Source organism: Crocodylus siamensis, chromosome 9 (assembly GCF_052110815.1).
Source record: "Crocodylus siamensis isolate JL-2025a chromosome 9, ASM5211081v1, whole genome shotgun sequence".
NCBI classification, from domain to species: Eukaryota; Metazoa; Chordata; order Crocodylia; family Crocodylidae; genus Crocodylus; species Crocodylus siamensis.
The window spans coordinates 834,221-862,176 of NC_143403.1; the positions used below are offsets into that span (position 1 = coordinate 834,221).

General features: G+C 49.6%; 1 protein-coding gene across 5 annotated transcripts in view; it reads right to left on the minus strand.

The window, feature by feature from the left end:
* The window catches only part of ZFHX3 (zinc finger homeobox 3), an 832,685-nt gene that overhangs the window by 310,652 nt on the left and 494,077 nt on the right, over positions 1-27,956 (minus strand). For all 5 annotated transcript variants that reach the window (XM_090063359.1, XM_090063361.1, XM_090063365.1 and 2 more), the window contains one exon: positions 9,358-9,464. The gene's annotated coding sequence lies outside the window, so the exon portion shown is untranslated. The remainder of the gene's footprint in view (positions 1-9,357; positions 9,465-27,956) is intronic.

Genomic DNA, 27,956 nt, shown 5'->3' on the forward strand with positions numbered 1-27,956 from the left:
ATTTGCAAAGTGAGTAAACACCAAGCCTTTCAAAATGTGCTCTCCAGCTAACGAGGAGCTGTAATTTCTTAGACTTAAAAGGCAGAAGAAGGCAGTGATGGGACTCAGTGGTGAGAGAGAGAGAGAGCGAGCGCATGCATGTGTGTGTGTGGATGTGAGAGGGGGTCAGCTAATTGTTACTGATGTTTAAAAAAGAGATTACAAGAAAAGACAGTGAAACGATGACAGGAAAACATCTTGGACCAGAGCCAGCCCCCCCCAACGACAAGCAAATGGGAAGGTGCGGAGCAAGCGCCGGTTGCTGCCGTTGGGGACGTGGCGAGGCATTTCCTGGTGCACGGGCTGCGGGTGCAGCACACCTTGGCACCCGGGGACAGAGCCAAGCAGCAGCGTGGAGAAGGAGATGAGGGGGACAGAGACGGAGCTGGAAGAGCCTTTTATGCATTTAATTGGAGCCTCATTTTGCTCACACCTGATTTAGTCTATTAAAACAACGTCCAAAATCTGCTAAACACAAGTAGAAGCTGATGATGATTCTTCACTTGTTTCTTGGGAACTGCTGCAACACTGCAGAGAGATAAGGAAAAGGGAGGTTTGGGTAATTATATTCTCCGTAGACCGGTGATCCAGAACACAGAGCAGGTTATCATCTGTGCCAGCTGGACTCGATCACTCCCACTGGTTCTGGATTTAAGCCCTTCCGTAGTTCTGGGGACCCTAACAGGACAGGAGCTGCAAGCAGGGGCTCCAAATGCCTGTGGAAAGCTGGCAACCCCCTGAAATACTGGCAGCCGGTTTTCTTCCCGGGTGTGCGTTTGCATTTCTGCACTAAGGGCACAGAGCTCAAGGCTCCTTCTCAGCTGCTGAGGCTGGGAGCGTGGGTGAGGGGAACAAATCTTCTGGGGATTTTGCAGACAGAGGCGTTTGCAGGTGTCACCTCTGTTCCGGATTGCAAGCTCCGCGTCGCTTCATTACTGCTGAATTTTGGCCCTCGCGCTCCGAGCTCCTTCAGCAGAAGAAATAGTGTGCAAGCAAGAGCCTTTGGGGACAGAGAGGAAGAGGAATTAACCAATCACAGAGGAATTTTTCACGTTTCATTTTTTTGCAGCATTTGCCAAAAGCTGTTTGGATGGTATATTGCGTGCGTGGCTGGGAAGTGGGGAGCGCGCGAGCACGACAGGAGCAGACCGAGTGTTTGGGTATTTATGTAATTCATGCGCAGAATGGTGAATGCTGCACAGCAGACACCCATTCCTGCGCGCCGCGGCTCTGGAGACCCCGCGCAGACCTGATCTGAATCTTAAATGCAGAGGACTAAATTAGCATACTAACCAAGTCATGTCAACCCCAGGCAATCAGCAAATGGCCATCTCTTCTCCCAGGCTGGCGCAGCAGAGCCTGCTGGATATTTAGCCCCGTCCTTTGTCAGATCTCTTTTTTTTTGTTCATATTTTGTTTCTGTTTTTTAGTCAAAGCCTGGAAATTCATTAATGAGAAGGGAAGGTAGAGCTTCAAGGAGCGGTCATGAAAACGAACGGTCTCTTTAAACACAGTGATAGCCAAAGGAGGGGACTTACAGTATTGGGACCAGAAAAAAAAAAATAAAAGAGAAGCTGACAGCCTGGGAAATGTCTGGAGCCCCGTGTCCATTCTGCCAGTCGCCCGAGTACGACTGCCGTGCACATGACAACGTCGCGGTAATACCGTCCTATAAAACACAGAAGAGGATGTTGAAATACAGCAAGGAGGGAAACGCTCGATTGTTCCTGTTCTAGCTGCTGTTAATGCCATTATCATCATCGCCACCCTTCCTTCTCTTCTATTTTTAATTAGAAAGAAGTTTTAGCAGCTGCAAATGTTGAACGATTCTCCCTAAATCATCCGGTCACATGCACAGCTTTCCTTTCGTTTTGAAATAAGCATTCATCTTGTGCACAAAATGGTCAGGGCATCCCCTGAAGGAAGGAAACACTTTTATGTTGATCTATGCTGCACGAGAGAGCTCCAGGTAAAGGCAGGGCTCCCATACCGATGCACCAGCGCTCGGGGAGCGGGCATGGCCACAGCCACGGTGCCGGTGCCGGCCCCGACTCAGTGCTACGTGCAGCAAAATTTCTCTTGTGCCTCTTTTGTGTTTCAAAAAAATAATCCCACGATTCCCCCCTGGAAACTGCCACATTGTGAAAGAGAATAAGCAGGGTCCATCCCTGCATGGCCTTTTATAATAAGTAGGGGCAAACCCAGACATAATCTCTGAAAACAGTGATGGTTTATCGGAGGGGGGGAGGATGAGGAGGTCAAGGAGGCAAGGCCTATATTTCTGCTAGGACAGTGGTTAGTACAAGACACGAATACACAGGAGGAAGCAATCGGCCCCAAGCTCCCCTTGTCCGTCTCCCTGCCTCAGGCTCCTGTCTCTCTAGCGCACGAGGGTCGAGGGAGAGCGCGGGGCCATTTGATCAGCCCAGGGATTCCCCCGATGTTCACGTCCGAGTGAAGGAATCTGATACCGCATCTCCCAAAACGCCACCGTTGCAAGAACCTCGTGACTTCAAAATACCCCCAATACGTTATATTTCAAGGAAGCAGGGATGTTTGGGAGGACGAGAAAGAAAATGTGTCCATTTCCCAGAAAAAGCCACAGCACTTGGTTTACTTTCAGAGCCCCTGAACAGATGTTGTCCCCATGTCGTTCCTGGCAAGGCTGGCTCGTATGAGTGGAAGCGGATGCGAGCCTCTGAGACGCCCCGCTGTTATGAATCGGTGTAACCCCACTGGAACAATGTCCATTTACACAGGCTGAGGATCTTTGTTTTAAACACGTTTTAAGTACCTGAAATTTTAGGCAAGGATTTCTGTGGGTGAGGTCTTTTATTGGACCAACTCTGACTTAGGTAGTCTGTAAGGGGCCCATCTACCTTGCCTTCTCAGCTACACATAGCTAAGCTTTCGGGTACCACGGTTCCCTTGCTTCAGGTCTCTGGGAAAGAAGCTGACATAGCAGAGCTAAGTAGCTAGATTTTTAAATGTTTTATCTACACATTAATTGGTACATTATGATTTCCCAGAGACAAAGAAAAATATCTCAGGTTGAAGAAAAATTCCAGTTGCTAACTGCTGTCTTCGCACCTATGCACCTTCAGAGTCTGAGGGGATATACTTATACTTTACAAAAAGTCCCCCTAAAACAGCAACCCTCCCCTTTTATTATTTCATGAATAGTCTGGACAGTGTGGAAAAGACTGTATTTAGTATTGTTCCACTTGCTTCAGACGTTTCATTATAGACCAAAAGGTTCTTGAGTTTCACTGCAGCTTCTATAAGTGTCCTGGACCATTTGCCACAATATATTTTGTAAATGCCTGCAAGCGCTACACAGATCCGTGATGCCAACAGATATCACTACGTCTGTCTCAGCTGCCATGTGCTCCAAGGTAGTCCCTGTATCCCATCGCCGTCTTCAGTAGTGGAAAAAATGGTAAAAAGTTGCTTGCAACAGGTATCAGTTATACACCGTTGCCAGTAGACCCTGATGTTCTTTAAACACTGAAATAAAATAGAAGAACATAGTTTTGGTGTGTGTCGTAGCCATTATCAAACCAGAGGGTAATATTTTCTTTGAGATGTTCATCTTTTTCTTTAATCCTAGCTAATGAATGGCCAAGTCAAGATTTGGAAATGGGAATATTTGCCTTAGTGGGACAAGACGTTTTATTATATTGCCTGAACTAGACTCAGCCCTGGTTATTTGGGCTTTTTGTAACACATCCCAAGGCTCAAGCCCCCGGAGATGAGACTGCCCGGACGAGCTGGCTGCGCGACCACCCGTCTTCCCAAGAGCAGGGGATGCTGGCAGGAAGAGACGGGAGCCAGGTTTGTCCAAGAGTGAGCTGCTTCAGAGCATTTCTATTGTCAGGGCTTTTCCAGAGAGTCCCAACTGCAAATAAAAACAGTTCTTGTCTTGGTGGCACCTCTGAGCAAAAGTAGCAATGCAACCAACAGCTGCCCCCCGAAAAAGACGATGAATCTCCCCTGAGCGCAGCAGTTGTCACCGAGATGGGCAGAAAGGGTCATTCAAAGCAAACGAGGCCCTGCAGTTGTAACCACCACTGCTAGCGTGGCTGCAATAAAGCAGGAACGCAGCCTCTTAATGGAGCGCATCCTCCTAGTGAACTGCGGCGCGCTGATGCAGAGTCAACGCTTTCTTTCGGGCAGCAGAGCTAGTCCACGAGCAGTGGCATTTCTCACTCTCCCACCACTTTCCTTCTCCTGCACCGTGGAAATCTTGTGATGCTTCCCCCCCCCATGCAAAAAACCCCAAACAGGGGCTTCCGTGAAACTTCAGTGAAACGATGAGACCCGACCCACCCAATTTACAAAACCTTACAATTGCATACATTACTAACAAAGCTACCTTGTGCTCTTCATATCTTTGCTCATGCGTTATGAATGCTTATTACCCTCCAAAAACAAGGTAATTATTATATTTCTATATAACAAGGTATTGGATGAGTCCAGCAGGAAACAGACACAGATTTCCTCTTTTCTTGAAGGAAAGAAGGAATCACTTTAAGCCTTCATCCGAGAGCAAATATTTTAGATCCAAGGGGAAAACATATGCAGCCAGAAACCAACATTACTAACATCCAACTGAAACCCAATCTATTGCTATTGTGACCTCAACGGCTGCTGGATCTTCAGAAACCTACATTGTTTTTTCCTATTTGTAGTTGGTTAGGAGGCTGTCCGCTCTTGTTGGACATCAACATCATCCCCAGTTTTCTGTGACCTCTGGACCAGGGGACAGCAATGGGATCCACATCGAGCTATCCTGGAAAACAACTGCCATTGCATTTGTTGCAGAATGCGAATCGCTCCTCAACCTCTTTTTCAGAATATCTCAAACCATGATCCTCTGATTCTCTTTAGACAATACATATTTACAAAGAAACACGTTAAGCTACCTCAGATGTCCAAATCCCCTACCTGGCTCCAGAAACTAGCAAACTGCAGCCTGTATCATCCAAGTGATCACATAACCTCATTCAGTTAATTTATTTCTCCATCCATCCATTTCCTTTGCCCATTTTTAATCTCACAGAGATGCAAATAATTTAGATTTTCAACTCTTTGGTGTGTAGCGCGCTGTCTCTTTTATATACACACATACCCAAGCGCACGCACACACAACACAGAACAGAAAGCATCACACTTGAGAGCGTAGGCATGCGTGCAAAACAATGAAATGCCAGAGTTTAGGCTGTACTCTAATTAGCCAATCAATAACATTGGAGAAATGACATTTGTTCCCCCTGTATGAGGCTTCATTAAATATACCATTTGAAATGCAGGGAATTATTACATTCAATCAGGGGCAGAGAATTTAACTTCTTGCTCTTTGCATGCTCTCCAAGACATAGGGGACAGGACTTCAGCAAGAGGAAAATTCCTTTTAGCAGATCTTCTGTTTCGTTGAAACATTTGAATGTTGATTCAAGTTAGTTTTGAGGTTATTCCGGGGATCCGGGACTCGAGTTTATTGTGTAGCAAGTCACAGGTGCATGTGCTGTGCAGCCTGCTCCTAATGAGAGCTTTGGTAAATGAGCCTAACAGTTTTCCTGTGCATGCTCAAAGGACAACTTTCAAAGGCTTGTAACTCAGCTAAATCAAACTCAATTTTCACCAGGACATTCAAAGGCTTTTTTCCACTGTTAAGGCTTTTTCTCTGCCAAATTTCAATTGAGTTACTTCAGCATTAGAACGGCTTTGAGGAAGAGACAAAGATATTTCTTAATAATGGAAAAGTATAATATTTTACTGTCGTCATTTTCAAATACAGCAGAGACAAGTTTGTTCCAACTTGAAAAACCATGCTCAGTCAGAGACCAAAGATATGGAAAATCTCAGCCTGAAAAGTTTTGAAGAGTTATTATGAGAAACTAAAAAGAACAAGTTGCAATGAAAGAACTTGGGCAGCCTCAGTAAGAGCAGTTGCACCCACTCCTATAATATGAAATATAATATTTTTATTTTTAGTAACAAGAGCAACAGACTACTTGCTCCGTGGTGCTTTTTGCTTGTGCGTCAAAAATTGAGCAGGCTTCCTATTTATTTGCAGCTGCATTTTGATATTTAACCTATTAATCTTTTCATGGCCTGGCTTCTACAATATATATTTTTTAGACATCTTTTTGCAGTAGTGTAAGCTGGCCATTGCAATCAGCAGAGACACTAAAGCTAACAGCTCTAAGCCCTACTGATTATATTCACTCACCCCCTCATTCCCCTCTCAAATGTCATTCATAGCTTCTCACTCCCAGTTCTCCAGCCAGCTGCTTTGTGGGGTCTCAGTTCCTGAATACAAAAATATTGGGGGGTCCATATGGTATAACAACAGCCCAGGTTTTCAGGCAAACATAGATTAATTGATATTTGGAAGTCGGTGGCGGAGTATTCTCAATGGAAAGGTGTTGTGCCAGGTCCTTGCATCAATTGTGCCCTTGTGGGACACATGGGACAGCTCATGGGATTGACTTCTTGTGAAATCTCTCTGCAGAGCGGATGGCACCAAGGCCCCCAGGCCCAGCATGGCTCGCTCCGGGTCACAGGACCAGGGTTCGGAGCGTGTCCCAGACACCGCTGGGAAAGGACGACACCTGGCCCAGGGTCGGATTACACCAGTCTCCAGGGGCTGCAACGGCTCCTTGAGAGCGGCTGCAGCTCAGCACCCCATGGAGAGCGGGGTAGACGCTACTTCGATTTCTGCAGCTACCTTGATCAAGAGGGACCTCCCTGGGAGGAGAGACTAAGTAGGCCACAACTAAGGCGGGGGCTGGACCCGATGAACTTACGAGGTCGCGTCTGTGAAATCTGTGAGACGGGGGCTGGACGGACGCTCCACCAGTAGGTGCTGGGCAGGGTCGGTAGAGGGGCGGCCTCTCATTCAAAACCTCTTCACCCTCTGGCGGCTGGAAGCTGCACGGGGGGGAGGAGGAGGCGGCGGCGGTGCCTTGCTCACCATCTCCCCAACACGCACCCCGCAACGCCGCGAGAGACAGGATGCCGGTCTGACCCCATGCATGGCATTTCTTAACTCTTCTCATAACAAGGTGGCATAAAGTACTGCTCTGAATGCTCTTCAGATATAAAATTCACTTCTCTCCTAGGAAAATCCAGCAGCACTCCAATTTCTGGATTTCCATGGGACGCTGCCGAATGCCTTTGGTGCCTCGGCTTCCTCGGAGAGAGAGAGGTGGCTGAGTGGTTCTGGGCATTCCCGGGCTGACTTGCTGCCTCAGTGTATTGCGTTATATTCATTTTTAAATATTGATTTTTTTTGAAAAATAAATCAAATTTATAGTATGCCAGAACTGCCCGAGCTACGGCACAAAGAAGCTAATGCCAGATAGATGCAGCCTGCAGCTCCTCCCCAACCCGCTCCTGCTGGAAGATTAGGATTTTCATATTTCTCTGTACTCTAGCCTCCTTCCTCCCTTTCTTGGTGTCATTTCACTTGTCTTCCCTCTCTCCCTGTTCTGCTAATCTCTCTCTCAGATCAAAGTCACGGGTATCAGTTAAAGCTCAGGGAAGGTGGTATTTCCATGCCAATATCCCTGCTTCAACTCGTTGGATTTAATTTTTTAAGTATAACACGCCACAGACAAAACTGGTAGAGGGAGTCTCCAGCCTAAATGAAAAAAGGCATGGGTACTTAATTTGGGATCCTCTGGGATATTCTGAACCAAGAGGACCTCGCTGTCCATTTCAGGATTGCCCAAAGTTTCCAACTCATCCGTGAGTACAATGAGTCTCAGGACGCTGAAGGGTGCCGTCGATGTAAACAGAAGACTTGAGATAAAACACATCAAGGAAGACTGCTTAAGGGATATACAGCCCCCAGTAAAAGAAAATTAATAATAAAAATCCCCAAGCCCTACCCCAAGCACAATCTTATTCTAATGAGAGGGAAATAAATGGCGATCTATGAAGTCCACTATAAACTTTGCTGCTGTTCTCATTTTTACATGGGAGATGCTTCAACCCCACGGTGATTGGTGGCAGTCGAAAACGCCAAGATATATGGACAGATTAAAAAGAGGCACTTTGGGATGACACAGGCAATTCCAGTTAAACAACTGTATCAAGAAAAATGAACCTTGGATGAAACAGTGAACTTGGAGAACGGGGGCTTTTGTGCTGGAAATGTAAGACCCTGAACAAATTGCTTTAGAATCAATAAATACAGGAAACAACCATAAAAAAACCCCAACAAATAAACTCCGTCCCCAAGCTTGACTAGAAGTATTTTAAGTATTGTCTAGGGTAATTCTCTTTGCAGAAGAATGGCAGATCCCTTAAAGGAGCACAAATTTAGTACAGGACCAGGCAGATTATTTATCATGTAGCCACCATTATTTTTGAGAGGTGTCCCACGTTACGCCAGCGCGATGAGACGCCGGTCACAAAGATGAGGGCCAAATTCACCACTGGCGCAAGCAGACACATCCCTGCTAAATTATGTCCGTTGACAGTAAAGAGCGAGGCGCCGAAGAACGGCGGCAATAAGCACCCCCTCGCCCCAGGCCCGGGTCCCCGCTTGGGACCTTTCTCTTCTGCTGCAAACCTCTTTGGGATCTACGGCCACTCCCAAATCCTTCTCCGTGTCGCAGCGTCCTTCCGCCATAACTCACCTCCACCTGCTCTGTGGTTTCTCACTCCCAGGGTTTCAAGGAAACAAATCACCCCTTTCGTAGTCAGCAGCAGCTTTTTATGAAGTCCCTTTTTTGCAACATCCCTCAAGGTGTTAACAGCCTTATTTACCCCTTCTGACCGAATCGACTCATTTTTAGCCTCTCTCAGCAATGACCGTCCCCCCAGTCTTGGTCACAGCAACTCTGCAGTAGGCTGTGGCTTATAAAAGCACATCGCCTCTCTGAGCCAGTTGGTCTCTAAGGTGCCACCCTGCCCAGGAAAGAGGGAGATTACCTCAAAGACTTCTTTAAAATCAAGAAAAATTTACTACTATTAGCTCAGTCAATGCCACAACTCAGCGTCCTACCCAACAGAGAAGAACATCTAGCAGGACAGGTGCTAAAGAGTATTTTATGTAAATGGTCCCTGTAAAAAGCATATAATCAGGAGAGAAAAATAAATCAAATATTGATGTTAACTAGCAAACAGTAAAAATGCCACAGAAAGCTTTGGAAATCTCTGGTTTAAAATAGCAAATAGCAGCTGCTTTATCTGTAAGCACACCTCTCTTAATCCATATTCTTTATATTACACATCCTTGGACAGCTATCAACATAAAAATCATTTTTACAAGTCTTCAGGCAAGTAGGTGAAAGCTTTCCCTACCTCAACAGGCAGATATGGAGAGCTCCGGGCACTGCCAAGGACTGGAGAATAAACTGTGGCTCTTATTCAGATAAAAATGAGTCGACATAGACGGTCCAAATCAGCACCTGGAAATAAAAAAAATAAAGCCTATGAAGAAATTTGAATAAATAAAATAACAAGATACACGACACGGGCAGGGGCTGGAGCAGGGCCGCTCCAAATCAGAGCGCAGACCGAGCTCTTGCTGTAGGGGTGGAGGGACCCGCACCTTTTTCCAATTCAGACAGCGTTCCTACTCGTCCAGCCAAAGGGCTTTGCTTCTCCACGCCGCCTGGAAGTGGCATGTCTCTATCCTGCGTGAGCGCTGTGTCCTGTAACCGCCACAGCCACAGCCACCTCCCTAGGCTGCTACCGTGGGCAAGGATTTCAGGAGACCCCGAGCGGTGCCGGCTGCGTTTAGCTCGTCTAATAGCAAGGGGAAATCCTGGGGCACGTCTGTACTCTATGGCCTCAACAAAGAAACTTCCAAATCGGTGCTAGGTTTGGACAACAGGCCCACAATCCCAGCTTTCATCTTCCATCGATTCCGGCTGAACCCTAGTCCTTGGCTAACACAGGGGACACTTGGCATCCAAGGAGGGAGAAGAAGAGAAAAGCGGCATCGGAATAAAGGGTCGGGGTCCCGAGAGCCTACGGCTTTGCAACACGTGCTTCGTGCGAAGCACATTGCAGCCTCCACCACCATTCGATGCACAATGAGGGTTTAGATGAAGCCTTGAATGTGACGGTACAGCCACAACCCAAGGATGTGAAAGCATCCCCTCACCTCTGCTCTGGGATGATCTTCATTGCCACCCTCACCCCTGCATGAGATTTAGTTTAAGAGAAAATCTCAGAAACCTACTAAAAGCTGCATTGCTCAAATGATGTCTTCCCTTCTCCCCGTATTGCCACGAGCTTAATCCCCCCCTGCTCTGTCTTTGTAATGCTGGTACTCATTTTACCTCTCTTGTTTCTAATATGCCTATAAAATGCCATTCACATCCATGGCACTTGACAGCAATGCAAAAATTACATCAGAAAAGGCAAAATGAGCCAACATGATGGATAAATGCTATGAATCCCATAATAGGAAAGAATATATTTAAATGCTTGCTTTGGAGACAGGACACCCAACCTGGGACACAGGAAGTACGAGTTACCTCCCAGAGCCACAAAGAGAAGCGACTAAACAGAGGCAAAAGGCCTGCCATAATATTTTCTTTTAAGACCGGTATAAAGAAAGATAGCGAAGACAGGCAATGCATTTCACTGATCACTACTTTCATGCAAATACTCATACAAAATAAAGCAGCTGAGGATCATCAGGCATCCGCATCATTAGCCCACCAAGATTTTTTTCATTTCATTCCTCAGATTTATATGCCACCTGCCCCCCCCACAAAAAGGCTCAACCCAGTTTTAGTGATTCAGATGACTGCATTCATTAGCTTTTCTGCTGGCCGCTGTAGCAGCAAAGCCACGACCTACACTGGCCAGAATGACAAATTTTACTGGCGTTTCCACAGTAAAGCGACGAGACAAACTGGCAGAGGTGTAACATGGTGTTTTTGCATCTTGGGCAGCAGCAGCCGACACTGGGCACCCTCCAAGCTGATGCCCGGAGTTGGCACCACTCACCTCCCCCTTGTCACGCTACAAATTAGTATCATGTGTGGAGACAGCAGTGTTCAAGGCTGTCAACCTAGCAACGTCCTGGATAAGCGCTCTTGGGATCTCCCCCAAACCCCCTCTCCACAGTCACCAGTCTGGCTCGATCCTCTCCTCCGGTGGCATTGCATCTGGTCTAAATCCTAGGCTGCGACGACTCTGGCCAAGGGCCACAATTTGTTCTTGCAGCATCCCGGACAACAGGGCTATGACACTCTTGGGTACTGGCACAGTACCACGCCACATTGAGAAATAACTGCATCCCACAACCTTCTCATAACCCTAAACCTGAAATATGACTTCATTAGAAATGCCTTCTTCTAAGGGCTTTATGTCCTGGACATACTGAATCAGGGTGTCTGTTGCTCTCCATCCTTGCCTTTTTTCTCACAGTAGTTGTGTTGAAACGTTACTGTTTTTTCTGTCCCCTTAGCCCCATGATACTCTTTCTCCACGGACACATCCCTTTGCAAGGAAGGAGGTTAAAGAGCTCCAAACCCCTCTGCCACCTCAAGCAGTTGTTGAGGGTGTGAACCCCCTTTTCCAGGAGACGGCAGGAGGGTTACCCCACAGGCCCCCGCAGACTCCCTGGCTTGGGGGCACAAAGCACCGCACCTTTCTCAGACTGGTGGGAAAGGGAAATCCTTCAACTTTTGAACATCACTGGGACTAGAGTTGCCCTGCATCTCTGACAGCTCATTTGCAGGGACTGGCAAGCCCACATCCTTACGGGGAGCAGCATCTTACCAGGAAGAGGATGAACGGCTTTGCCCCAGCAGATAATCTGGGGGTTGGGGGTACATGCTCCCTCTCTGGATTACACCTGCAGCGGGAGGAGGGAGAACAACCCCGCCATCGTCACCGCACGCCCTGCCGGATCAGCCAGATGGGAAGGGAAACCCTTCTCCTGCACCGTGCCACGTACCCAGTGCCTCTTCCCCCCCGACGCGGGCCACGTCCTCTTGCGTCCCCAGGCAAAGCCAGCGGAGACCCAGCGAGGGCCCAGACCGCAGCCAGGCTCGGCAAGAGAAGGGCAAGCACCGGGGCAGGGATGCTGGCTCGTGCTCTTCCCGCTCCCAGAGGAGAGGGTGTCGCAGCGGTGGGGGAATACACTCGTCTCTGGGCCCACGCTGACCTCCCCTGTCTGCTTCTCCCTCCGGAGAAAGGGATTGTTATGGGCCTGCCCCGAGCAAGGCGTTGTTTGATGCTGCCTCTCGCCCCCAGGCTTGCTGTAGGGAGCCTTTGGAGCAAGTCCCCGCTGCCCTGTCCTTGCTGCTGCATCTCTTTCTTCATCAGCGGGGATTTTCTGGCCCTACGAAGCCCCCCTCGGACGGCACGACAGGGACACGGCGAGTTAAATTTCAGCTGTGCCGAAGCAAACGGCGCAGCGTCTGAGGGTGCATAATCTCCTATAATATAAAGATGTGGACAGAGAAGCAGAGAGAAAAACCTCTCCCAGGCAGGGAGAAAAGGTAGGCGGTTGCCCAGACACTCTGCCCGCCGGAGAATGACATGTAGAAAGCACCCCCGGCTGTCTTTGTGCATGGGGCTGTCTGGCAGCTCCTGTTGTGGGGCACCGCTCTGAAAAGCTTAGGCATCTGTTTTGTCTTGTTTCATGCCCACATACTGAGGCCGCTTGTTTTCATCTGATCGCAATTAGCACCGTGCTAAATTCCTTGTGCCCTGCACTAATTCAGGAGGATGAGCATGTCACACCCTGCCAAGAATTACAGCTAGTCACAGAGGACCCCGGGGCAGGCCGACCCTTTCATTAGGCTTTTGTTTCAAAAGAGCGCGCGGGTGGAAGTTTTAATGCATGTTTTCCTTTTTGTTGGAAATAACCGTAGAGGCACTGGAGGGTGCAGATGCCATCTCGTACGGTCATGTGCGTGTGCAGATGTGTGCGTGCACGCACAACACAAACGGCTCTTCTTACTCCCAGGGACCGACTGCCGGGTTAGAAAAACCCAGTGCTTTCGAGATGCTGGAAACTGCCAAATGCACCCGTGCTACCGACCTCTCCAACAGCAACACAAATAATAAAAAAAAAAAAAAAAAGAGTCTAGCAACGACATGAAAAGCTAAAGCAGAATATGCCACTAAATGTTATAACCACCGTCAGACCCTTCTTCGCTTCTCTGAAACTGCACGGATGTTTAAACAAATGTTCTCAGGGCAGAAATGTTCCCGGCTTGCACTCGTCTGACTAGATATAACATCTTCAAAAAGCTTGAGAGGAAAATGGAAAGAAAACAACCAGTGCTGTTAGCATTGCACGGCCCCGGCTGCCCGACACCTACTCCTTTAAACACGGAGGATTTCTCCAACGAGCAGCTCGCCAATGGAGCCATCATTTCTCAGTGCAGAAGAGTGGCCACTGGAGGGAGGGAGAGTCCTCCCTCTGTCAACCCGCTCTCCGTCGTGCCTGGATATCGCCGGGGTCTCAAAGCAGCGAGTGGCACGACACGCCCTGTCCATACGCAGCCGGCCGGGCTTCTGCTTCAAACCACGTCTCCGGACCTGGGTCGCTTTCATCACCCCGGCGCGCGGCCGCGGGGCAACGTTACAAGCCGACGCCGCTGAGCCGGTGGTAGAAAGGCATCCCGGACTCTGCGCGCTGAACTAGCATCCGTCTTTATTGCTCTAAGTGGCGATTTCCCTGGGCTGGATGACAGAATCACTGCCCGATATAAATCTGGCTGGGCAATTTCAGGAAGATTTTTTGCTTTCCCGAGCCCACCGTGATAACTTCCATTTAAAGGGTTCCTCCATGTTTCACCATCCAGACATCTCCGATTGTTCAATCCTGTATTTATCGTATGTGGCAGAACCTCAGTAATTCAAACTAATGATAAGGACAATGCTGTGAATTGCTAAAACCGTGAGAGCGACTAGGCTGAAGCCTACCAAGGCTCATGCATCTCTGAACAAGTTGGTCTATAAGGTGCTGCCCTGCCCTGCCTTGAAACTGTCAGATTAGCACGTATATGAACAAACACGGCTAAAATGCATCGCCAAGCAAAGCACACCGATGGACATTGATAACTATAGTCTAGTTTTATGTAGCATTGAAGCAGATTCATAACGAATCAGGAAATGCGCTATGATGCGCTTGGTAAAAAGGGCCACGTTTTAGCGCGACTCGCGTCATGCGCCTCGTTGCTTATTTAGGCGAAGGCAGCCGTGTACCTGGGCCTTACGCCCCAGAGAAAAGCTGCTGAAATGAGTGCAGGGCCTCTTCTGCTCAACTAGTTAAGCCTCGTTATTGTGCTACGAGACTCGCTCTTTGCTGAACTGTGGGGCTGACGCACGTTTCTGTGCAAACGAGGAGGTAGAACAAAAAGCAAGATGTTGCCAAGTTAAACACGTCTCTTCAAAAGAGCAGCCTCTGGTCTCCGGCAGAAAGAGGAACCTGATGAGCGTCACGTGGAAAGCATCACACGCTGCTCCACTGCAGCATTATGATGCCAAAAGTGTGAGAGGAGGATGCACCGGGAGAGACAGTCAGCTCCTGAGTACACGGGAGGAGCGCAGAGCATCAGCATCGCAGGGAGGAAGGTTCCTGCAATGTACCATGCAAACAGCACATCTACATGGGAATTTTTACACTCGGGTTTCTATCCCATTTGTCTGTATAATTTATATTCCCTGACCCAGTGAGGGTAAGTTGGTTGTACAGTTTGATTTAAGGAACTGGGCATTTGATCTGTAATTGTTTTTCAATGGCTGTATCTTTTTCTGTGTTATTGCTTTACATGGCTTGGGTTTGTACAATATTGAAAATCAATAAAATGCATGAAAAAAATGTCTTTTTTTCCTTAAAAGTGAAATGATCTCGTTAGGATTCTGGCACAGCCATTCTAAATTGGATAGCCTCCTCTTCTCCCCCCTTTCCTGTGCTCTAAATACTTATGGATCAAATCTGTAGGTATCAATACTAACACCAGATGTGGAAGCAAAGGCACCGTAGACCTAGCCCGTTAGAAAAAGGCGATCAGTATATATTACATGAAGATACTATGCCTCCGGTTCAGCAAAGCACTTAAGTATGTACTTAATCCCAATGCCTGCGTAAGTTAAACTTTTAGATAATACTGTGACCCCCACTGACCACATACTGAGACCCCCGCAGTCTTTAACACACTAACCCTCATAACATCCCTCTGCGGCCGGGGAACGCAGCTGTGAACGAAGGCACAAGGGGAATTGGTGATTTGCCCAAGGTTACAATGGACGCCTGTGGCAGAGCATGGACTTATACAATGTTCCTGGCCGCCTCGTAGGTGTGGTGTTCATCGCGCTGACCTACCCAATTGCTCAGTGCCAAAGGAAATGCTTAAATCTTATAAATACGTGCAACTAAGAGAAGTACCCCTGCTTTCGGCTTCTTCTGGTGTGGTACGCTGGACTGAAGGTAGAACAGAAGTACAAACCTTACTCTCTACTCCAGATTAAGATAACAATATAGATCCGATGCGAGGTAATGGCCAGGAGGAGATGAGAAAAGGGTAGCTACTTAAAGAGATTAAGGGATTCACTGCAGTGCAACTGAAAGGCCCAGCAGTCTTACTGTGACCATTTATACCCAACGGGAAAGAGACCGCCCCATTATAGCATTAAACAACAAAATCAACCAGGGATAATGGGGAGGAGATGAGACCATTTGAAAAAAGACAGGGAAGTCACGGTGGTGTGCGACACCTCCACTCGATCACAGGATGGTATCAAATGACCCAGTGAGGCACGCCAAGGACAAGGGGTCATCCCGATCCCCGGCTTGGCGCTCTTTTGTGAGCCTGTCTCAGCGTGCCGTTAGCAGATCCTCGCATGGAAAGCTGGAACGTGTGCGCTGGTTACACGAGCGGAGCTGTGCAAAGAACTGCTGCTTTGGTTTCGCTGCCAAACAGAAAAATACAACTAAGATTTCAGGTAAACCAGAAATGATTCATTTCCCAGCTTTTTTTTTCACTAACAAAATCATTTTGGGTTAAATAAAACATTTTGGGGTGGTTTTTATATTTCCAAAGTTAGCTCCATTTCAAGATGAAACGTCACTCTGAACTGAACCGAAGTAGTCGCTCTATTTAAAAATATATATATTTCTCTTATTCTTTTTTCAGTTGACTCTTTTTCCAAATTCAACCAGAATTCACAAGCAGTTTCATTTGGCAGAAAATTGTATTTTTCAGCAAATAAAACGATTTGCATGGAAAAGTCGGCATGATTTTCATATTTTTGGGTACCCACTTAGTTCCCTGAGACTGGATGAAAATAAGCTATTAAGGTCCAGGCTTGGCTGGCTGGCTTGTACCTTTGCCTTGCTTTGTCTTTTTAAATGTGATTTATTCATTCATTTCAATGTATACGCTGCCCTTCCCAAAAAGGCTCCTGGGCACAATCTTCAGGGGTTTTGCAAGCCACCTCCTTGAAGGAGCATCTTCCCGACAAGGCGCAGGTCTCTGCAGATGTACACAATTCGCCCCGTGCCTGAGGTCAGATCCTCATCTTGCGAAGGGCGCGTGGCTCTTTTGTAGTCAGCGTAGTTGTGGCCTTTCAGAGCGCTGAAGGATCTGTCCCACTGTAGGGAATTATTCATTATTGTATCCCTTGATTGATATTTAATACACACTTTCGGCTGTTTTTAAAGGTACATTATTCCCTGGTCTGTGACACTTTCATTCATCCGAAAGAGCCCAGCAAGCCGTAGATACGGAGGCAAACAAAGACCAGAAGGTACAAAGTGCTAAGTGGCCCCTTCCTTAAATTGATAACTCACTTTCCAAAGTACCAGCTGCAGTGAAGACATGCACTAATTGCATGACAATTTGTGTATTTTTAAACTAAAATAGTTTTTAGTTAGAGTAGCGCATAAAAAGAATCCGAGTCAAAACATACTGTAATTATTTATTCATTTGTTTTTAAATAGTTGAAAAATGTCCAAACAGACTGCTTTGAAAATTCATCCAAAATTTCCCCCTAGGCTGTGACCTTGTGGCCAAGTTTAATTTCAAAGCAATTTGAAAGAAGGTTTTTATAACCAAAAGCTTCAAGTGACACTGAACTCTTTCTGCTTTAGAGACTCTTTTTTGTTTTGTTTTTTTGCAGACTAGGGCTAGTATGCAATTTTGAGGCCTGTGCCTTGGGTTGCAAGCATGAGCTCTTTACTGGGACACCCACACTCAGTGCTGACAACTCTCAAGATGTTACCACTGGTTTTCTCTCATCATATCTAGTGATATTTTTTTTAAGGCCGTCACTCCTGGAGTCACACGGTAATAGGGAAAACTCAGGTTTCACTTTAAAAAAAATAGTAGTTCCTAGTGTTCTCATGGTTAGAGAAAAGCATTAAAGGCTTAGAAACCAGTAGATAAAAGGAACAAAAATTCTCTTTTTTAATGCTTTGATTTTTTATGCGATCTTGCGATAGTGAGGGACTAACTCCATTTTCAAATTGGCATTACCATAAATCCCCCACTACTTTGGAGCCTATGTGTGCGAAGTGTACGCTGTGTACACGTCACATTATTTGCATGGACAGTTCTGCACCTCTGTACATCTCAGCGGCGATGTCTGTAACCTAATACAGGACTGGGCCCACGCCCCAGAACGGGGCTTCTCCGACGTCAAAATATCAGCGGGCAGTACTTCGTGTGGTGAGCTGCATTGTATGTAACGAACCTTCCCCCTCTTCGACCGCCGACCTGGTTTCTGCTCAGGTCTGGAGAACTAAGGAATTGCACTGTCCGCTGTCCCGTGTGAGGAGAAGAGCTGCGATCGGGGATGGGATGCAATGCCTATTCCATGCTAATGATCGGACCCTTTGCATTATCCCAGTAGTCTCACTCTCAGGAAGAGCTGGAAATGCTGGGAGCTTGCTAACAGTCCTTGCTTCGGCACCACCACATGGGAGAGGGGGAAGATTTTCTTACACTCTTTGCCAGCCACTACATTTGATTTAGAGCCGTGGTTTTCAACCTGTGGTCTGCAGACCCCTGGGGGTGCACAGACGATGTCTAAGGGGTCCGCAAAAGACGACCACGATCAATCAGAAGTATGTGAATACCTACCCTTACAATTCAAAGGGGTCTGCGCCTGCATTCAAAATTTTTTAGGGGTCTGCAAATGAAAAAGGGTTGAAAACCACCGATTGACGGGATAAAATGAGAGAAACGGAGATAAAAGAGGTTCATGAAATATGTAGCAGAGAAGAGGAGTCTGAAGCCTCCAGCCCCTAAGCCTCTCCTAGAACAGGAATTGGATAAGTGATGCAGGCAGGTAGATGCATTTCATTTGCAATTTCTTGCAACTAGATCGTGGTCACATTCAGGGACCTGCACTGCACAGTGGACCCAGGTCTGGCTGCTCATGCGCGTTTGCTCTCCTCAGCTTCAATTACAGGAGACTGGTTGGTGGTTGGGGATCGGGTGGGAAGAGGGGTAGCCAATTCATCACTGTCCATTCATCCAGCCCTCGTGAGGAAGCCTCTGCGCATTTCCAGCTCTGCACAGTCCTCGTGCCTGTCCATGCCAGCAGGTGCCATGCCCAGGGTCCAGATGGATGAGCGATTCCTGCTCACGGCTGCCTGCTGCTGCAGAGAGAAGGCACTGGAGATGGTAGCAGCATTTCAGCCAAGCCGCAGAATGAGACTGTTCATGCCAAATACTAATGTGCCAGTGGAGATGCCCATTGCCCGCTGCACACTCCTCTCGTGTAGAACGACGTCTGGGGCCATTCAGGTGGCACAGTGGTGGAGTCACACTGTCATGCCAAACTGGGATGCCCAGCTGCCCCTCTGAAGACTCAAGATGAGGAAGCAGACCTTTCCAGAGCTTGCCCTGGTCCACTTGCTCTAAGGCGTGCAAGTGGCAGAGGCCAGCCCAGGCCAGAGGCAGGTTGGTGCTGCTGTCAGGAGTGCAGTGGGCTGCTATAGGTACCTGCCCACTAGCTTGGAGTTTGCTAGTCAACGCCTCGTGTTGCACAGTGGGTTCAGGTGCGCTCTGGTTTGCAAAGCCAGGAGAGGCAACCGGGAAGCGCACCTGCCATCAACAGGGACTGGTCCCACACATGCAAGGGAAGAAAGGACCGCAGAGCAGCGCTGGGGGCAGGTGTTGCTCTCTACACATTGAATTTATACCTGCTTCTATGCGACTACAAGAAAGTTTAATACTTTATTAAAACTGGATATGTCTTGACCCTTCCAGCTCGCATGCCACCATCCTAACAACCAACCCCATTCATTATATTCAAATAAAGAAGTGTTAAATGGAGTGTTTTCCAAAGCACTGCAGGCTTTCCAGCTGTCTGCAACCAAATAGATAACAAGGAAAAAGGTGGGGAAAAGTGCAAACGTGCAGAAGTGCACCATGAGGTCACACGCAACCGCCGCCGTCTCACTGTCAGTGCAGCTGGACATCAGCAGTGCACCTTTCCTCCCCACCCTGACGTGCACGTTGCATGGAGGCAGGACGTGGACGGAGACCGCTCCTTCCACCGCAAGCCCGGGAGCAGGTCGCCGCCCAAACCAGAACGCAACAGCTGAAGAGCACGGCGGGGTGGAGAGGAGTCCCCACGCGCGCCCGGGAGGACGCTCGGGGCACGGGCACGAACGGCTCCTTTGGCTGCGTTTGTTCCTCCTCTTCATCTCGCCTGAGCTTCCACGTGACCGCTCCTTTCGCCTTCAGACTTCCTCTCTTCCATGTCCTGCCTCTCCTCTCCCTGAGTCATCTGTGCCCAAAGTCGTCACGCATGTCCTGCAGCGTGTCTTTCCCTTTTCTCCTACCGATTCAGGCTACTCTCCCCAAGAGTCCTGGATCCCATGGCTACAGGGGGTCTGCCAAAGAAGTTAAAGACCACATTAGTTTTTCATTCATGGGGAAAAAGATAAAAGAAACAATTTCCTTTTAACGTGCTGTATCATGGCAAGGCCCCAGGACAATATTGTGAACAGCAAATCCTACATTTGTGCAGCGGGTTGAACTAGACACTCCAACACTTCCGTGATTTCACCTCTACGTTCATCCCTTAGAAAGCCGGTCAGCATTTTCGGCACTGTTAAATGTTGTAGACCTGTTTGCAAAGGCGGGGTGGAGCAGTCAGCCCAGGAGCTGCTGCTGCTGCTAGATCCAGCGTGAGTGCAGACCACCGACGCCTCAGAGGATGCTCGTTAGCTGGAGCCCAGACCGGAAGGAAGGAGCAATTACAGCGGACTGGATTTGGGACGCTGCATTTGCACAAAGACTTCTCAGCACCTGCTGCCCGGAGGACAGCGAGAACCGGAGAAGCTTACGGCGGTTTGGTCTCCTCGAGATGAGTCGGGCACAGGGGAAGGTTTGGACGGGCCAGCAACGTAACGAAGGGGGCAACCAGGTCCCACCCCTGTGGGGGTGCGAAAACAGCCATGACCGCAGCAGTGGGCGATCGGCTGCCCCAGGCATGGAGCTGGCTCTGCCTCTAGGATGGACATGCATGGGGTGTTTAACTACCAACCCAACTCCTGTACCTTCACGTGGCTTGTCCTCCCTGCCAGTGGTGCGGAGGGGGAGGACGAGGAGGGAGGCAGGAGCGAAGGAGCACGGCCTGGCACCTGCTCACTGAGCGAAGCTGCAATAACGCAGCAATAGCGCTACTGGTTACAGCCCAGAATCGCTCCCACGTTTGCTGCAACTTCCCTCCAAATGACGGCAAAGCTGGGAGCGCCACTCGCCCGGCTCCAGCTCCGGCTCCAGGGCTGACCCTCTCCACGCCGGGCCTGGGGTCTCCCTCAGAAGACGGCCCAGCTGCTCCAGCGCCGCTCGCTGCCGGAGTTTCCTCCGGTGCCGTCTGCCGCGGTCCTGCCGTCGGGCCCGCTCATGAGCCTGCCGTGCCGAAGAGCCAGCTCCGTCCTCGGGGGCGAGGGCCATCTCAGCTCCCTGGTGCAGAGGCAAGTAGATGGGGAGCTGCCATCTTCTGCCTTGCCCGCGCTGGCTGGGCACGAGGCTCCCAGCCCGTCAGCCTCTCCGACGCGCTCCCATCCCACTGGAGGCTTCTCAAAATCACGCTCCTTGCCGCGGGCGCGCGGGGGTCACCCGCAACCCCGGTGCGCTCTCCCGGCCGGCTGGGAGCGCGCCAGGCTGCGTCTCCGGGACAAGCCGAGCTCGGCAGGGAAGGGACGGGCGGCCCCAGCCAGGTCCGTGTGCCCGGGCCAAGTGGGCAAGGAGCGGAGAGGGGCTGTCAGATGGCACTGGAGCTCTGCCGCATCCTCGCGGAGACGTGGAGGGGTTGGAGTCTGCTTTATAAAGGGAAAGCCATATTTACCCCGTGCCGGGGGTGCCAACAAGCGCATGCTCAAACTACAGAGCACCGGGGCATACGGGTGTTGCGTGCGGGTGGCTACGATCGACCCGAGCCCTGCGTACGTAAACCTGCCGTGGGGACATCCCGGGAGACCGGGCTTCCCGCAGTCTCCTGCTTTCACTCACTCCAGTAGCCCTTGGTGTCTGCTTACCTGTGTCCCCCTTTCTCTCTGCAGATGTTTACTGCTTTCATCCTAGCATGGCCAAACTCCTGGGTTTTTTCCCCGATACCGTGGCTCCCTGCACAGCTGCACGGGCGACGTGCGCCTCTACATCACCGCAGAGGAACTGCTGTACAAAAGGAGGCACCAAGAGCCAAGATTATGTCTTCAGCATCTTACCAGCTCATGCAGCGCGTATATATCTTCTGTAAATAACCCTCAGTTTTCACATGGATTATTTAGAATTTCTGATGAAACTGCAGAAATGTCAATGCAGAGCGTGAGCAACCAATCAGGAACCGGCTCTCTGACCTCTGCCCTCCTCTTCTTCAGCATGACTGCTATTATCTTCAAGGGGAAAAAACCCTCCTTGTCTCTTGTTATACCTTTTTTATTATCTAGGATTCTGTTAATAATGACTCCATGTTACATAAAACAGATACATTAATGTCAACCAAGTCCCAAAAGTACTGAATCAACCTGACTCCTTCAGAAAGGAAGAAAGTAATAGATATACGGAAAGCAAAGCCTTAATAAGGGCTTGGATCCTAAGGAAGAGAAGAGCTCCACCAGACCGCTTTTTCCTTCCTATTTGAAATGGGATATTTAAAGGGCCATGTGGCTAAGGAAGATCAGAGTCTTCTCAAGATAACTGTGGCTGAGCGAATGCACCATCAAAGTGAACAAATCAAATGTGTGATTTTAGCTGGTGCTGTAAAGTGCTGCTCACCCTATTACACTTGCATGCTACAGTCCCAGCTGCTAATGGGGAGAGGACGTGGGGAGTCTGGGTGGCTCAGAAACCAGGCACTCGCCCTTCATTTCTGCAATGTAAGAGCTGGTTCAGACCCACATCTCCGCTGAAATGAGTTGTTGGGGCTCTGGTTAGTGGGAAAGGAAACCCTGCCGGCACCACTCGCATGGCACCACGGCCGTTTCTGTAAAGCAGCGGGAAGGGGTGACTCGTGTAGTTGACCCCCACTCAGGGCTGGCACTCCACGAGAGCCAACACCACTATTTCTGTGCACTAGCTGAATAACGAACACAAGGTTCCCGCCTGCTGATATCGAAGAGTATCTGGTCTCTGCAAAGCAAACTCAGGACAGCCTGGTCAAGGACGCCTGCAATACAAGTGTGCTGCGAGGAGGACAGCAGACAAAGGCGTGCGTGTGCACACGTGCCCAGTATGCATCTGAATGCCGGATACAAGTCAAAAGAACCATGTTTGGGGAAACCAAGGGCAACCCGACACATTTGCAAGTGGTCACGACTTTTCTGAATACAAAGGAAAACACAACAGCTGCTCGCCAGGTTTGCTGAATTCCCTTTGAAAAGGACACTTTTTCTTCACCCGGCGCGAAGACGGCACCCAATGTTTCTTTCGATTGTCGTGACTCCACGGAGGGCCCAACGGTACATGGTGTGGCAGCAGGCACGGCACCACACAGAGGGTCACGCCTGGCCACGTGAGATCTTGCCCAGTGCAAGCAGTGGAAGGGAAAGGATGTGCACCGTGTGGACGAAGAAGAGCCCTAAAAGATCTCTCAGAACCAGACCTTCGATTTTTGGCCATCTGAGTCTTGAGCGATTAGGCAACATGACATGAAAATTTGTGGAAAACAAAAATTGTCCCCTGGCTGGGGGCTTATTGGCCTCTCATCGGTTCTAAGATTATCTTCCACTTCTCTAGGGATACGCGGTGGAGATAATATAAATCCTGTATTCTGGCAGCAGCAACAAAAATACTAATTTTTACATTAGCAGCCTTTCAACATGGAGCGGATTGGAAAAGCATCTGCTATCTCCTGATTAGAAGCTCAGAAATATGGCTGCCATCTGCACTTCTCAGCTCTTCTTCCCTCGCTGAAGAAGCTGGTCGACGAAAAGATCCAGCAAACCAAACGATCAACCAAAGGATTTGGGAAACATGTTTGCTAACACTGCAGACTTCAATGGACCGCTGGACCAGGTACAGTGCCAGCCAGTGCATGCCTGCCAGGGCGAGAGGCCACTCGTTTCCCAAACGATGTCTTACCCACCTCTGTGCTACAGACAGGGCACCAACAAAGTTAGACCGATCCTGTCTGTGGAGATCAAGCCAGCAACACAGAGCTTGGAGGAGAAAACCTACAGTACGCAGGGGGGAAGGGGCTGGAAAACTGTCGGGTTTGCTGTGAAGCTCTCGAAAGCGCCTTGCTTTCCTCCCCCCGGGACAGCAGCGTCTGCCCCAAATGGACCAGAACACAGTGGTGCCGTTTATGCCGAGTTCAGCGTGTTACTTATCTGATGGACAGCTGTGCGGCTTTGCAAAGCTAGAGGAGAAGGGGATCCGTGATTAATGATGGAAGGGGAGGTGAAATTAGGGCAGGGAAATAGCATCAGACCTGATCGGAGCAACGCAGGACTTACCTAACGGACGGACGTAAAGCGGAGGGGAAGAGGTGGGTCTGCGCTGCACAATCCAGGCTCCACTTGTCGCTGGTTCAGTTGTGCCGGCTCCTCGGCTTGCGACACTCCTGCCCCGGAGGCAGTCACGCCAGGCTGGCGGGCTCGGGGGCGGATTTCATAACTTCCCGGAGGTATTTTGGAACTTGTGGCTTAGTCACCACAGCTTTGATTCCAATCTAGGTTTAATACTTGCTTTTTGAAAACAGCCAAACTCCAATCAAAGCTGGGGAGGGGGAGAGCAGAGGATAACAAAATGGTACAGGGAAATGCCACTAGTAAATAGGGCCGGGCAGGGAAGCCTCCTGAGCGACCGCTGCAACTCTCAGCATCTGTCCACTGCATCCTTCCCATCCTACCCCCCGTCCTCCGCAGTAGCCACACTTATCTATAGTCACACGTTATTAGAGACTCCTAGCATTAGGTTTAACTGCTTCCTGACACTTCTGAAAAAAGCCGCATTGCTCGTGCATCTTATAACTTCAGTATTTGCAGCTATGGAAAGTCTGATACAGAAACGCAACACAAGCAGCTGGATTATCCAATGGGCCAAACTCCTAGAAACTCATTTTAAAAACAAATCTGAACAGAGAAAGGATCAATCTCTCTCATAAGCACCCCGCAGCAGGGACTGTGTGGGCTAAATCTTTAGCTCAGAATAAACTGTTGATAATTTCCTAATGAATATCTCAGAAAGGGTTCAGGAAGGAAGAGCTGATAGATTCTGCGTAATGACATTGCTGACATAAAGTTAATTTTCCATACGGTGTCCAACAGGAGTTGTGTTCCTCAAACTCGATGTAGCACGGTGAAAAATATCTCCTTGATATGTACAATATATCTCTGCTATTATAACATGCAGTAAAAAGCTGGATGAACACTGGGTGCTAGAATTTAGATGCTCAAACTTAAAATATTGGTTTCATAGTTTCATACTTAATAGGGTCGGAAGGGACCTGAGTAGATCATCAAGTCCGACCCCCTGCCACGGCAGGAAAGAGCACTGGGGTGAAATGACCCCAGCAAGGTGTTCATCCAGCCTCCTCTTAAACACCCCCAGGGTAGGAGCCAGCACCACTTCTCTTGGAAGCTGGTTCCAGACCCCAGCCGCCCTGACCGTGAAGTCGCGCCTCCTGATATCCAGCCTAAACCTGCCCTCTGCCAGCTTGTGACTGTTATTCCTGGTCACTCCTGGCGGTGCTCGGGGGAACAGAGACCCCCCCAGTGCCTGCTGGTCCCCCCGACTAGTCTGTAACAGGCCACAAGATCCCCCTCGGCCTTCTCTTGTGGAGGCTGAACAGGTTCAGGTCCCGTAGCCTCTCCTCGTAGGGCCTGCCCTGCTGCCCCTGACCATGCGAGTGGCCTCCTCTGGCCCCTCTCCATGCTGTCCACATCCCTCCTGAAGTGCGGTGCCCAGAACTGGACGCAGGACTCCTGCTGCGGCCTGACCAGTGCCGCACAGAGGGGGAGGATCACCTCCTTGGACCTGCTCAAGATGCATCTGTGGATGCAGGACAAGGTGCGGTTGGCCTTCCTGACCGCGTCCCCACACTGCCGGCCCATGTTCATCTTGGAGTCAATGATGACCCCCAGATCCCTTTCCGCCTCCGTGCTGACAGGAGGGGAGTTCCCCTAAGCTGTAGGTGTGGTGCCGGTTGTTCCTCCCCAGGTGCGTCACCTTGCACTTGTCTGTGTTGAAACCCATCCTATTCTCGTCCGCCCACCCCTGTAACCTGTCTAGGTCTGACTGTAGCCTGTTGCACCCTTCCAGTGTGCCCACGTCCCCCCACATCTTAGTGTCATCAGCAAATTTGAACAGGTGCTTTTTACCCCCTCGTCCAAGTCGCTGATGAAGATGTTGAGCAGTGCGGGCCCGAGGACCGAGCCCTGGGGGACCCCACTGCCCACGTCCCTCCAGGTCGAACATAACCCATCCACTACCACCCTCTGGGTGCGGCCCTCCGGCCAGTTGGCGACACATCTGACTGTGTGGGTGTCGACACCACAGCCCCCCAGTTTCTTAATGAGAACGGGGTGAGAGACGGGGAGTGTCGAGGCCTTCTGGAAGTCCAGGAAAACTGTGTCCACTGCTCCCCCTGCCTCTAAGGATTTGGTGACCTGGCCGCAGAAGGCACCAGGTTGGTCTGACAGGACCTGCCTCTAATGAACCCCTGTTGGTTGCCCCTAAGCATGACCTCCCCCCACAGCCCCTCATGGACATGCGCCAGGATAATTCTCTCAAAAAGCTTACCCAGGATCAAGGTAAAACTAACTAGTTCCCCTGGTCCTCCTTGTTCCCCTTTTTGAAGATGGGGACCACGTTGGCCTCTTCCAGTTCTCCGGCCCCACACCAGAGCCCCACGAGTGCTCGTACAGCCGTGCCGGGGGTCCCGCAATGACCGCAGCCAATTCCCGCAGCGCTCGGGGGTGGAGATCGTCCGGACCAGCTGATTTGAACATGCTCAGGAAAATGGAGGCAAAGAAGATCGTTTAGATGGTGATCCCATCTAAATGACACTTTAGCCAAGAGGTGAAAACATAAAATTTATAATACTACATCAATTTTTAAGCAAACACAAGAAAACATCAATACCTGTAGCAACGACTGTACTATAAACTAACCAAGCCAAGGTAAGGTTGCCACAACCTGGACTTCCACTACTCATGCCTTTCATTGCAAAGGAGGGCAAAGCACTTTTCCCAACTCACATGCACGTGGGATTATTTCATTCCCTGCTGACGCAGAACGAAGCCCAGGCCTAGGTGCCAGGAGCCCCTGAGTTTCACTGTAATCCAAATAAAACTAAACAACCCCCCGGCAACAGTTAGTCGTGCTGTTAAAGTAGTGCTGGAAGATGCCCAGAGACAGTGGCGCTCAGCATCGCGTGCTCCAGAACAGAGCCATGCTGCCGCCGCCAACGCCGACCTCCTCCGCTGCATCCGATGAGCGGTTAATGAACCTGGGTCTCCGTTTCCTGCTTCGGAAAAGGGACCCAGCACTGCAGGCCACATAAGAATAAAGTGAGTAAGACTGTGAACACCTACACTTATTTGACAAGCCTGAGTTATTTATTATAAGTATTTTTTTAAGAAAGCAGGTAAGCGTAAGATAGCACCGGGGCTGTGGCGTGGGTATTTTCACTGGTATTTAGGCCATGATCACACTCAGAAGTCTGTCAGGCATTTTCCAGACACTGAAATAAATCCAATCCCTGGCCTGAGAGTGAATAATTTAAATAGATAAGGTTGAGAAGAGCAGAAAAGGGACACAATATACAGAGGCATCCAGGTGGTGACAGGAGAGAGAGCTCAGTGTTTTAATCAGGTGTGTTTAATCCCCCTGCATCCCCTCCCCAGGAGGCAGGCCACTTATCTTCCCCCATCCAAATTGCCAGCCATGACTTTGGTATCCAAATGGCCGCCCCGCTCTCCTCCAGCGCTCTCCCTCCGCAGAAGAGAGCGGCTCGCTCGCGAGACTTGAAGGAGAGACAAGTAGAGGGCGGCCGTCTCCCCCCAGCAGCCCTGTGGGTAGGATGCCAGATCTCACAGCCTGGGCATCACATTGCTTCAGCTCAAATTCACTTCATTAACCTCCCGGGAGAGGAAAGGAAGTCACCGGTGTCCTTCGCGCAGGACCCGTGAACTCCAGGACCTCTCGTGCCTCACAACAGCAAACTCGAAACAGGAGACGCTCCAGGAAGAAGATGCAGTCGCTGATTACTGATGACGAGTGTAAAGGTTTCGGGCTCTCCGACAGCCCTCCTTCGTCACGAGGCAGCGCCCGGGCTCACAGTCGGACACATGTCGGCACGGCCCCTTGCCCACACGGCTCCCAGAGCTGCAGATGCACGCGGGGGATCAAACACGTCTGCCTTGTCCCAGACAACACCGGTATGTCCTCGAGTGGACCTCCAACTCCTCCAAGCCAAGCAAATAAAGCGCTCTTTTATTAATGACAGGAGAGCGAGAC